This window comes from Pongo abelii, chromosome 12 (assembly GCF_028885655.2).
Source record: "Pongo abelii isolate AG06213 chromosome 12, NHGRI_mPonAbe1-v2.0_pri, whole genome shotgun sequence".
In the NCBI taxonomy this organism is placed as follows: domain Eukaryota; kingdom Metazoa; phylum Chordata; class Mammalia; order Primates; family Hominidae; genus Pongo; species Pongo abelii.
This window is the reverse complement of record NC_071997.2, coordinates 22,397,647-22,411,154: the sequence shown is the minus strand read 5'-3', so window position 1 is coordinate 22,411,154 and position 13,508 is coordinate 22,397,647. Positions and strand designations below refer to the sequence as shown.

The 13,508-nt window shown below is 39.7% G+C and overlaps 1 pseudogene; it reads right to left on the bottom strand.

Moving 5' to 3' along the window:
• Window positions 1-1,555: 1,555 nt before the first annotated feature.
• Window positions 1,556-1,982, bottom strand: LOC100433963 (small ribosomal subunit protein eS24-like; annotated as a pseudogene).
• Between the last annotated feature and the right edge of the window lie 11,526 nt (window positions 1,983-13,508).

Genomic DNA, 13,508 nt, shown 5'->3' with positions numbered 1-13,508 from the left:
TATCAAAAACTTACAATTTGATAAGAATGACCAAATTTTTGCCCTCAGGTCTGATGGAATAACAAGGACCAAGCTTACTTTTCTGAAGTAAATAGACAACTGGACTAAATGTATTTATCAATTAGTTTCAGGTATTGAACAATGGAACAAAACAGTGAAAGGAAACAAGGCCAGCTATATGGTCACTACAGTTTTCTGCATAGTTGCAATTTCTGAATCACAGGCACAGAAAGGAGCCCAGTTAGAACCTCAAAGGCTTTTTGAGTTGAGGAGATAGAGACCAGAGACTGGAGAGACAGAGGGTGCATGGCAGAGCTCCAGAAAGGATGAAAGTATGAAGAGAAGCAGCTCTTGTAATACACTTGGAGCACCCTTTGCATTTTTGCTGAGAACTAATCAGTGCATGCATAGAGTTCAAGTCCTTGAGACTGGCATAAGATAACTAGGAATATGCAACCTGAATAATACCCAGAGTTGAGACAAAGAGGAAAAATATATGCAACCTGGCTACTGGGAGTCCCTGGTGATAGCTCACGGGACCATGCCTTAGTAGTCGAGCTAAAGTACACCAGGAAAGAAGCCTGTTCATATGCCAACCATAATGAAGCTTAAAAAGAGGCCTTAAAAGATCAAACTGATAGAAGTAACTCATACTGCTTGCCAGAGGAAAGTACAGCATTTTTTAAAGGAAGAAAACAACAGTGCAACCACTCACATTTCCAGCATTAAAGAAAAAATTAGTAGACATGCCAAGATGCAGGAAAATGTGAAGCATAATCAGGAGTAAATTAGACAATAGAAACAAAATCAGAAATGTGAAGGATCTTGAAACTAGAAGATAAAAATGTTATTAGAGTTCATAAAACTATGTTTAACATGAATATAATGCACTAGTGTTAAAAGCAAGAGCAAAGTGCAAAAGAGTATGTATAGTATACTATGCTTCATGTAGAAAAGGATAGGATTTAAGGAAATATGCACGTATGATCTTTTGTGCAAAATAAATACAGGGAAATAAAATCCAGAAACAGATTGTTTACCTACAGAGGGTGAGTGTGAATGAGGTGGAAAGAATGGGGTAATAGAAACAATAGCATAAAAGAGGGAAGAATGACACTTTGACACTTCCCTGAGCATTTTTTTTTAGCTCTAATTCTTAGAGTTATAATATTGCACATGCCCTCAAATAAATAATTTAAATTTACCAGATATGGGGGAATGGAATACAAACAGTAACAAATGAACTCAAGTCTTTTACAAATTATTATTAGAACCACACAGAATTGGGGCACAAGAGAGCTAAACAAAGTAACTTAAAAAAAGCAAGAGTTATTGACTATCTTTAAGGCTAAAGACAAGAAGTATGCACAAATACTTTACTATAGTTTACAAATGTGTTTTCACAAGGTTATGGGTTTGCAAGTGTGAAATTACTTTATGTGTATGCTAGGATTGAACAAAATGTAAATATACTGTGGATGACAGCCAGGCTTTCTTTTTTTTTCTTTTTGAAAGTTTTTAGTTTATTAATCTTCTCATGAAAAATCCACAGTGGCCTCAGATAAGATCATTGCAGCACCTTTACTCCTTCAGCTTTTTGCCAGCACCAACACTGGCCTGTGCAGTCCCCCTGACTTTCTTCATTCTGTTCTTGGCGTTCCCTTTTATTGCCGCGTTGAGGTCTTTTTCTTCTCATACAGGCCATGTCTTGCAAGTCTGTTTTTGGGTTCGTTTTTCTTTGCATAATCCAGAGAATCGTAAATCATGCCAAAGCCAGTTGTCTTGCCGCCACCAAAATTAGTTCTGAATCCAAATACAAAGATGACCTCTGGTGTGGTCTTGTACATTTTAGCTAGTTTTCCCCGAATTTCTGTCTTAGGCACTGTTGCCTTCCCGAGGTGAAGGACATCAATGAGCATTTGTTCCCTCGGAAGTAGGTGGTTGGTCATGAGCTTTCTAGTGTGGATAGTTAGCTGTGTCATTCGTGATGGTGGTCTGATGAGAGCCAGGTTTTCTACCATCAGAGTGTGGAGTTAGAAATAAGGGAAGGAGAAAGGCTATAATGCATCCTGTAGTGTTGGATTGGAATCAAAAGTATTATATGAAGTCACTGTTTTTAGTATATTTACAGATGGATAATTGTATAAATATAGATGTGTATAAATGTGTGAGTATACATACATACATTTTCTAGCTCCTCTAACAAAAGGGCCTAGAAACATCATCCCAGTAACAATGAGAACACCATTCTCCAATTAAAGGAACCAAGGCTCCTTGGGGACATATTTGACATCAGGATTGGGCAGGGAAAATACAAGATTAGTTTGCAGTATTTTGTCATGCTAGAAAGTAAGGAAATACAAAACGGGGAAAATGAAAAGGAAACAGAATCCACTTTGAATAAAGTTAGCCAAATTTGAGAAAATTGGGACGATAAAATAAATAACAATAGTAATCTGTTACAATCTACGGAAGAAAATTTTCAGTTAATCCAGGCTGGGTGCAGTAGCTCATGCCTGTAATCCCAGCCCTTTGGGAGGCTGAGGCGGGCAGATCACTTGAGGTCAGGAGTTCGAGACCAGCCTGACCAGTGTGGTGAAACCCCGCCTCTACTAAAAATACAAAAATTAGCCGGGCATGGTGGCACATGCCTGTAGTCCCAGCTACTCGGAAGGCTGAGGCAGGAGAATCGCTTGAATGCCGGGAGGCGGAAGTGCAGTGAGCCGAGATCGCACCATGGCACTCCAGCCTGGACGGCAAAGCAAGACTCCATCTCAAAAATAAAAAAAAAATAAATGAATCCATATTGACATATTAAATATAAACCAAAGGGGGAGAATGGACAGTATTTTATTAAAGTAAGATTTTATTAAATGTAGGAGACATAAAATACAAGAATCATCATTTTGCAAATATAGTAATTGTTGCAAGAAAGAACCTTGGAGGGATGCTAAGATTAGTGGTGAATATATGTTGGGAAAGAACATATTTTCATAATATGAAAGTGTCTTCCCACAAGATAATTACAGAATAGTAACTTCAAAGTGGAGATGCCACCTTAGCCAAGTGATCAAAGTTAACATTACTAATAGTAAGAGAAATGAACTTCATGTAACTTCTTATATGATGCACTGAGTAGGACAAAACATCAATTCTGTGGTATTCTTAGACAAAATGTATAACTTTAGTCCTAATCATGAGAAAACATCAGACAAATTGAAATAGAGGAGGGGCGTTATACAAAATAACTGCCAGTATTCTTCAAAAGCATTTTAGAAAGACTGAGGAATTCTCCAGAGACATGGAGACATGTCAACTAAGTGCAATGGAGAACATGGATTGTTTCATGAACCAGAGATGGGCAACACTAGGATATATAAAATAACACCCCAACATTTGAACATTAAACAAAATACTTCAGAAAAACCCATGGGCCAAGAAAAGTTTCACACACACACACAAATAGCGTAAACTGAAAGAAAAGTTTTTAAAAACTTAAAACGTGGGATGCAGATAAATCATTTCTTAAAGGTAAATTTAGATGTAATACATATATTGAAAATAAAAGGCTTAAATCAATGACCTTTAGGTTCTTTTTTGAGAAGCTAAAAAAAGAAGAGCAAAGTATATCCAAATTAAGAAGATAAAGATAAAAATGTAAACCAACAACATAGCAAATAACCAAAGGTGGAGCTAATTAATATACTCACAAATTGGTTCTTTGAAAAAAATTTTTTAATAAACAATGGCTAGCAAGATTTATCACGGAAAAAAATTAGAAATGCTACAAAATTTAGATAACGGGAATTAAATAGATGTAATTACAGAACCTACAGACATCAATATAATTATGAAAACTTTAGGCCAATACATTTGACAGATAACATGGGAAATTATTTGTAAAACTAATTCTTAAAACTGATGCAAAAAGAAAGAGAAAGTAATAGCTTCTCTATGTGTTAAAGAATTTTTTTTAATTTAAAAAGATTTCTATAAGGTAATTCCAGGCTGCATAGTTTCTTAGGTGAGTTCTATCAAACATTTAAGAAAGTACAGAGAGCCCTCAACTTGTAGTGGTTTGACTTGTGCTCTTTTGGCTTGATAATGGTGCTTTCATCTGTGTACATTAATGATGAGCATCAATATGACCAGTTTTTCACTCTCAGTATAGTTTTCAATAAATTTCATGAGATACTCAATATTTTAAAATGGGCCTTATGGTAGATGATTTTGCCCAATTGTAGGCTAATGTAAGTGTTCTGAGCAAGCTTAAGGTAGGCGAGGCTAAGTCGTGATATTCAGTAGGTTAAATATATTAACTGTGTTTTAGACTTACAATGTTTTCAATTTAGGATGAGTTCATTAAGACATAAGCCCATTGTAAGTTGAGGAGTATCTATAATATCAATCTTGAACGGACTCTTGTTAAGAAATAGAATTTAAGGGCTGGGCACAGTGGCTCACACCTGTAATCCCAGCACTTTGGGAGGCCGAGGCGGGCGGATCACCTGGGGTCAGGAGTTTGAGACCAGCCTGACCAGCGTGGAGAAACCTCCGTCTCTACTAAAAGTACAAAATTAGCCAGGTGTGGTGGCATATGCCTGTAATGCCAGCTACTCGGGAGACAGAGGCGGGAGAATAGCTTGAACCTGGGAGGCAGAGGTTGCAGAGAGCCGAGATTGTGCCATTGCACTCCAGCCTGGGCAACAAGAGTGAATCTCTGTTTAAAAAAAAAAAAAAAAAAGAATTTAAAGGGACCCTTCCTATCTTATTTTATGAACCCAGTATTGCCCTGATTCCAAATCGAGACAAAGGCATTATACAACTTTGATATTTATCCCTCATAAACATAGACTCAAAAGTCCTTAAAACATAGTAACCAATTGAATGTAGCAGTACATAGAATGGATAATAAACTGTGAGCAAATGAAATTTCTAACAAGATTGCAAGGTTAATTTATTATTTGAAAGATCAGTTTAATCAGTTTTATTCACCTGGGCGGTTACAGCTGGCAAAACTCAGCAAACTGCACTTTAAAATGGGAGTATTTATTTTATGTAAATTACATTTCAATACAATTGATTTTTTAAAAAAACGTTTCCCAGAGTGCTCAAAGTGGAGGGCAGGGAACAGTAAACATCAGTTGCTTATGTTACAGCTACTAGAAGCCTCCGAATTCCAACAACGTACTTTCAAGCAGGTCTGATCCTTCCCCTGGAGGATACCTCTGACTCAGGTGTGCTACAAATGCATTGCCCCTAGTTGCTTCTATCACCTTAGTGATGGAAGTGAGAAGAGGGTACTGGAGAAAGAAAAGGTGTACAGAGTTCCAAATGTACTTTCTCTTTCCAAAGGGCAGTCGTGAAGCCAGTGGAAAGCAAACAAGCTGCTAAAGAAGTCGCAAGCGTGTTCTCATACAGTTTGCGGTTAACTAGAACATTGAGTCAGTAAAATTTGTTTCACATAGTTCCTCCTCTAATAGGATGAACTTGTGGATTGTGAGATAGGGCTGATATAACCTCTTTTCTCTCTGCCTCTTTTTTTCCCCCAAGGTTTGTGTGCAATACATTAGGAAAAATATAATTGGGCTATAAAGCTACAAAAATGGCTTCCTGGCAGCCTCATACTTGTTTCCATGTGGTGCCTATATTTGGTACTGTGTTCTCATTTGTATTTTCCTACTTGATTAGTTAATGTATGAAGGACAAGCCTGATCTCTACTGTGAATTTCTACCAAGGTATTTTAGTAGAAAAATAAGTATGTAATGGTGCTGTGGACTGCTAAAGTGTGTAAAACATTAAGAATCTAAAAATATGCTTATTTCCAAGTTTTGTCCCAGAGCAACTGTGCACTCTGATTAAATCACTACTGTTATTTGAAGTTACCCATTTGCATGTCTAAGAAATGGATTCATACTGATTGTCCCATTTTGATCTCAAAAAATTCCTGAATATGAGAGTCGTGATCAAGGGACGCTTCATGAAATGTTCCAAAGTTAAAATATGCAATGAAACTAGATTCATCATAGCCTCATTTAAAATAATTATTTCTAAAATGGTTATTGTTTAATTATAAACTGTATCCTTTTGGGATACTTGGAAGATCCATAGCAGTGTTTATATTTTTGCAGAACAAACATAAGTTATCTATGAAATAATAACTCAGATAGAGATTACTTCCTATTGGCCTTACATGTGAATATAAATAAGTAAAACTTATGAACATAAGCATACTTATTTTATAATTATGTAAATGTGTGTATAATGTTATATATAAGTTCAATAAAGTCATGCTTATACATAGTTTCAATTCATGCTTCTAAAAACCACTCAATGTAGTCATTATCATATGTTAATAAATAATCTCTGAAAATATGCTTCTAGTAGTTGCACAATATTCCATCATAAAGATTGTCATGCTGTTTTTAAGTCGTACTTTTGGGTATATAGGTTATATCTGATATTTTTGTGCTACATATATACTATTATAAATCTATTAGTAGTTGATTTTTTTGTCAACACATGATTGTTTTCTCACAACAGTACAAGAGTTGGCTGTAACTTTATTTCCTTCCAACATTTATTTTAGGTTCAGCCGGGTACATGTGCAGGTTTATTATATGGGTAAAATGTGTGTCAGTGGGGTTTGGTGTACAGATTACGTAGTCATCCAGGTAGTGGGCGTAGTATCTAATAGGGAGTTTTTTGATCCTCACTCTCCCCCCACCCTCCACCCACAGTAGACTTTGTGTCTATTGTTCCCTTCTTTGTGTCCTTGTGGACTCAATGTTTAGCCCCCACTTATAAGTGAGAACATGCAGTGTTTGTTTGGTTTTCTGTTCCCGCATTAATTCACTTAGAATAATGGTCTCCAGCTCCATTCATGTTGCTGCAAAAGACATTATTTCATCCTATTTTATAGGTGTGTGGTATTCCATGGTGTATGTACGCTGCATTTTTTTAAATCCAGTCTTCTGTTAACAGGCATCTAAGTTGATTCCGTGTCTTTGCTATTGTGAATAGTGTTATAATGAAAATATGCGTGCATATGTCTATAACAGAATGATTTATATTCCTTTGGGTATATACCCAGTAATGGGATTGCTGGGTTGAATGGTAGTTCTGTTGTATTTCAGAAATCTCCAAACTGCTTTCCACAGTGACTGAACTAATTTACATTCCTGATGAAACTGGAGAGTTCCCTGACTCCCCTTGGCAGGATGTGCAACAGGGGTGTGGCTTGTCTGGCCACCGTGTGCGCTGTCAAACCCCTTACTGGGCAGGGGAGCATGCAGACAGGCGGGTGCAAAAGCCAGGGCAAGTGGCCATGGTAGCGTCTAGGAGTGGGTGCCTGCAACTCCCACAGCCCAAGTGGGCATGTGTTATAGTGCACTCTTCTAGCTGTGCCGTCCATAGACGGCTTAAGTGTTAATCCGTTCAGTGCCCTCTTGGTACCCAGGTCCTTGTCCAACATCCAGAAAGAATTAAGTTGCACACAGACTTGAGGATGGTGAATGTGGGGGTTTTACTGAGTGGTGGAGGTAGCCCTCAATGGGATGGATGGGGAGCTGGAAAGGGAAGGTGATCTTCCCCAGGAGCTTTGCCATCCAGAGGCTGATCTCTCCAACCACTGTCAGCCAAACTTCTCTTGGCATTCAGATGCTGCTTCTCTTCTTTCTGCCACATCATTCTGCAATTCTGCTCTTCTGTTCATCTCCTCATCTGCTTGTCTGCTTCTGGAGCCTGGGGTGTGGGGTTTATATGGGTACAGGATAGGGGGGCATAGTAAGCTGAAAGAAAACTTTTGGGTGTAAAAGCAGGAATGCCTGTTCCCATTTAGGGCCATGGGTTTCCAGGCTTGTGGGCAGGTCTTTGCCAGGGAACCACCCTCTTCTATCCAGTATTTCCCTGTCTCCTGTCTATATCACCACCAGCAGTGTATAAGTATTCCCTTTTTTCCACAAGCTCACCACCGTCTGTTATGTTTTGACTTTTTAATAATAGCCATTCTGACTGGTGTCATATGGTATCTCATGGTTTTGATTTTCTGATGATTAGTGATGTTGAGTATTTTTTCATATGCTTGTTTGCCACATGTACATCGTCTGTTGAAAAAAAAATCCACAGACAGCTTAAGTGTTAACCTGTTCAGTGCCCTTGGTACCCAAGTCCTTGTCCAGCATCCAGGAAGAAGTTGCACACGGACTTGAGGATGGTGAATGTGGGGGTTCGTGTTCTCTGCCTATTTGTAGTGGGTTTGTTTTTTGCTTATTGATTCCTTATACATGCTGAGTATTAGACCTTTTTCAGATATGTAATTTGAAAATATTTTCTCCTGTTCTGTAGGGTGTTCTCTGTTGATAATTTCTTTTGCTGTGCTGAAGCTCTTTAGTTTCATTAGGTCCCACTCGTCAATTCTTCTTGTTGCAATTGCTTTTGGAACCTTCATCGTGAAATCTTTGCCAGCGTCTATGTGCAGAATGATATTTCCTAAGTTTTCTTCTAGGGTTTTTATAGTTTTGGGTCTTACATAAGTCCTTCATCCATCTTCAGTTTATTTTTGTATATGGTGAAAGGAAGGGAGTGTACACGCCCCTGTGATATTGTTCCTAATATCCAGGTTGGGAGAGGATAATATTACACTCAATATTGCAGGAGGTGTCGACCACCCTGAATATTGCTATTAATACCCGGGGAGAGAGGGTGATATTACTCCCAATATCATCCTCTTCTCCCACTCCCTGCATAGTAGAAACAATATCAAAGGGGGTCTGTGCAACACGTGCAATACTGGGAGTAATATCCTCCCCCCACCTGGATATTAGAAACAATATCACAGGGGGTTCACCACCTGCGATATTGGGGAGTACTATCATTTTCTTTCCCCATGGATATTGAGAACAATATCACAAGGGCGGTGTACAACCCCTGCTATATTGGGAGTAATATTGTACTCTCCCCACCTAGATATTAGGAACAATATCACAGTGGGGGGGGGGTTATACACCACTGCAACATTGGGAATAATATCCTTTCTCTCCCTGGATATTAGGAACAATATCTCATGGGTGTGTACACGCCATTCCATATTGGGATTAATATCATTTTCTCCCTTGCTGGACATAAGGAACAATATAACGGGGGGTGTACACTGCCTATGATACTGCCAGTAATATTATAGACTCCCCCAGGGATATTAGAAACAGTATCAAAGAGGGGTGTACATCCCCTGCGATATTGGGAGTAGTATTCTTTCTTTCCCTGGATATTAGGAATAATACCACAAAGGGGGTGTATGCCCCCCATGACATTTTAATTGATATCTTCCCCACTGAATGTTAGGGACAAATTCCCAGGGGGTTGTACACCACCTGCAATGTGGACAGCTGTATCGTTTCTCCCTCGGATATTGGGAACAATATCACAAGGGGGTTGTACACCCCCTGCGATATTGGGAGTAACTTTATACCCTTTCCACATGGATATTAGGAACAATATCACAGGGTGGGTGTACCCCCACTGCGATATTGGGAGTAATATCATCCTCTACCCCTTGGATATTAGGAAAATATCACAGGGAGGGGGTGTACGCCCTCTGTGATATTGGGAGTAATATCATCCTCTTTCCTCTGGATATTGGGAATGATAGCACAGTGGGGCTGTACCTTTTCTGCACTATTGGGAGTGATATCACCCTCTCCCCCTATGGATATTAGAAACAATATCACAAAGGGGGTGTACACATCCTGTGATATTGGGAGTAATACTGTCCACTCTTCCCCGGGATATTAGGAGCAATATCACAGGCGGGGTGTACACCCCCTGCGATTTTATCTGTAATATTATTCTCTCCCAACCTGGATATTAGGAATAATATAACAGAAGGTGTGTACACCACCTGTGATATTGGGAGTAATACCATTCTCTCCCCCCATGGATATTGAGAACAATATCATGGGCGGTTTACATCTCCTGCGACATTTAGAGTAACATCATCCTTTTCCCCCGTGGATATTAGGAACAATATTGCATGGGAAGTGTACACCCCCTGCCATATTGGGAGTAATATTTTCTCCCTTGCTGGACATTAGGAACAATATCACGGGAATGCACACCCCCTGCGGTATTGCCAGTAAAATCGTCGTCTTCTCCCAGGATATTAGGAACAATATCACAATGGGGGTGTACACACCCTGTGATATTGGAAGTAATATCATCCACTCCCCCCATGGATATTAGGAACAATATCAGAAGGGGTGTACACCCCCTGTGATATTCACAGTAGTATCATCCTATACCCTATGGATATTAGGAACCACAGGAGGGGTGTACACCCACTGTGATATTGGGAGTGATTTCATCCTCTACCCCTTGGATATTAGGAGCAATATCACAAGGGGGGTGTACACCCTCTGTGATATTAAAAATAACACCAATTCTCTCCCCCTCTGGATACTAGGAATAATATCACAGGGCTGGTGTGCACCCTTTGCGCTATTGGGAGTAATATCACCCTCTCCCCAACTTGATATTAGAAACAATGTCATGGGGGGTGGCGTGTAACACCCTGCGCTGTTGGGAGTAATATCATCTAGTCTTCCCCTGGATATAAGAAAAAATATCACAGAAGGGGTCTACACCTCCTGAAATTTTGGGAGTAATATCATTCTCTCCAAATCTGGATATTAAGAACTGTATAATGGGGGGGAGTAATGTATTGGAAGTAATATAATCCTCTCCCCCACTTGATATTAGGAACAGTATGGCAAAACGTGTGTACACCCACTGCGATATGTGGAGTAATACCAACATTTCCCCACCTGGTATCACGGGGGGCGTGTACACACCTTATGATATTGGAAGTAATATTTTCTCTCACTCTGGAAATTAGGAAAAATATCACAGGGTGTGTGTACACTTTCTGTGATTTTGGGAGTAACATACCCTTCCGTCTTTGATATTAGGAACAATATCACAGAGGGGGTGTACAACTTCTGCGATATTGTAATAGTCTTTCTTCCCATGGATATTAGGAACGATATCCTGGGGGGGGTTGTACACCTCCTGCGATATGGACAGTAATATCATGGTCCTTCCCCCTACATATTAGGAACAATATCACAAGGGGGGTGTACACCCCCCTGGATATTAGAAACTATCACGGGGGCTGTACAACGTCTTTAATATTGTGAGTAATACCATTCTCTCTCCTCCTGGATATTAAGAACAATATCATAGGGTGGGTGTACACCGCCTGCAATATTGGGAATAATATCATCCTCTCTTCCCTGGGATATTAGGAACAATATCACAGGTGGGGTTTACACCCCTTGCGATTTTGTCAGTAATATTACTTCTGGATGTTATTGAATATATCACAGCGGGGGTGTACACCCCCTGTGATATGGGGAGTAATAGCATCCTCTTTCCCACTGGATACTATAAACAATATCGCAGGTTGTGTACAACCTCCTGTGATATTGTTCACAATATTTAGGGGAGGAGAGGATGATATTACTCCACATATCGCAGGGCGTGTTAAATCCCATGTAATATTCATAATATTTAGAAGAGGACAGGATGATATTACTCCCAATATCGTAGGGAGTATACACTCCCCTGTGATACTGTTCATGATTTTTAGGGGATTAGAGGATATTACTCCCAATATGGCAGGAGGTGTAAACACCCCTGTGATATTGTTCGTAATATTCAGGGGCTGAGAGGATATTACTCCCAATATCGCAGGGAGTGTACACTCGCAATACTGTTTATAATTTTCAGTGGATTAGAAGATGATATTATTCCCAATATCGCAGGGGTTGTACATCCCCGTGTGATATTGTTTGTAATATCCAGTGGGAAAGAGGATGATATTACTCCCCATATCACAGGGGATGTAAACCCATTTGTGGTATTGTCCCTTACATCTGGGGGGGAGAGGATGATATTACTCCGCATATCATAGGGGGTGTACACACCGCTGTAATGTTGTCCATAACATCCAGAGGGGAAGAGAATATTATTCCCATGTTTCAGAAGGTGTACACACCCCTGTGATAGTCTCTGTAACATTTAGAGAAGAAGGGGATGATACTACTACAGATATCGCAGGGGGTGTACATCCCCCATGATACTGTTCGTAACATTTAGGGAGAAGAGGATGCTATTACTCCCCATATCGAAGGGATGGTACACCCCCGTATATATTGTCCATAACATCCAGGGCAGGAGAGGATATTACTACTCCCCATATCGCAGGGGGTGGACACCCCCCTGTAAATATGTCTAACATCCAGGCGGGGACAGGAGGATATTATTCCCCATATCGCAGGGAAAGTAAACCCCCTCTGATATTGTCTGTAACATACAGTGGGTAGAGGATGATGTCACTCCCCATATTGCAGGGGGTGCACACTCCACTCTGATATTGGCCATAATATCCAGAGGGGCAAGTATGATGTCACTACACGTATCGCAGGGATTGTCAGTATCAGATTGTTTGAAGGGCTCACAGTAAGAGCAGTAGTAGGGCAAGTTCTAAGTCAAATAGGAGAAATGTGATTGGCTACTAGAAAGAATTTTATGGAGAAGGGAATGTGGGCAGAGGATAGAGGGTCAAATCCGCATCCGTAAGGGCTAGATAACGTATATTCTGTCTCTTTATATATATAAAGTTGTGGGAGCCAAAATGTAATAATTATTAGTAACAGGGCTAATAGGGTGTTGATTACTAGGGTTAATGTTAGGTGAATTACTGTTTTTCGGATGCTATCAGAACTTTGGAAATCATGGTACTGTTTATACTAAAGGAGTAAGATCCTCATCAATAAATAGAAACATACAATAATAGTCATACTACATCTACAAAGTGTCAATATCAGGCAGCGGCTTCAAAGGCAAAGTGATGACTAGATGTAAAGTGGTATTTCAATTGGCGGAGAAGGCAGACAGTGAGGAATGTTGATCCAATAATGACGTGAAGTCTGTGAAAGCCTGTAGCTATAAAAAATATTGAGCCATAAATACCATCAGAAATAGCAAAGGGAGCTTTGAAGTGTGCTGAGACTTGTAGGAGGGTGAAGTAAATACCTAATATAATTGTAATAAGTAGTGCTTGGATTATATGTTTTTGATTATTTTTTGTTAGGCTGTGATGGGCTCAAGTAATTGAAACTCCTGATGCAAGTAATACAGATGTATTCAGGAGAGGTACTTCCAGGGGGTCAAGGGGAGAAATACCTGTTGGGGGTCAATGTCCTCCTAATTCTGGAGTAGGGGCTAGGCTGGAATGGTAGACTGCTCAAAAGAATCCAGCGAAGAAAAGTATTTCCGAGATAATAAATAGGACTATCCCATATCGGAGGCCTTTTTGAGCAGTTGTTGTGTGGTGGCCCTGAAATGTACCTTGTCAGATACAGATCACCCTTGGTCAGTTGAATACAGATCAATCACTTTAAGCTAAGTCCTTACTAAGTTGATGAGACTTAAACCCACGAAAACTTAA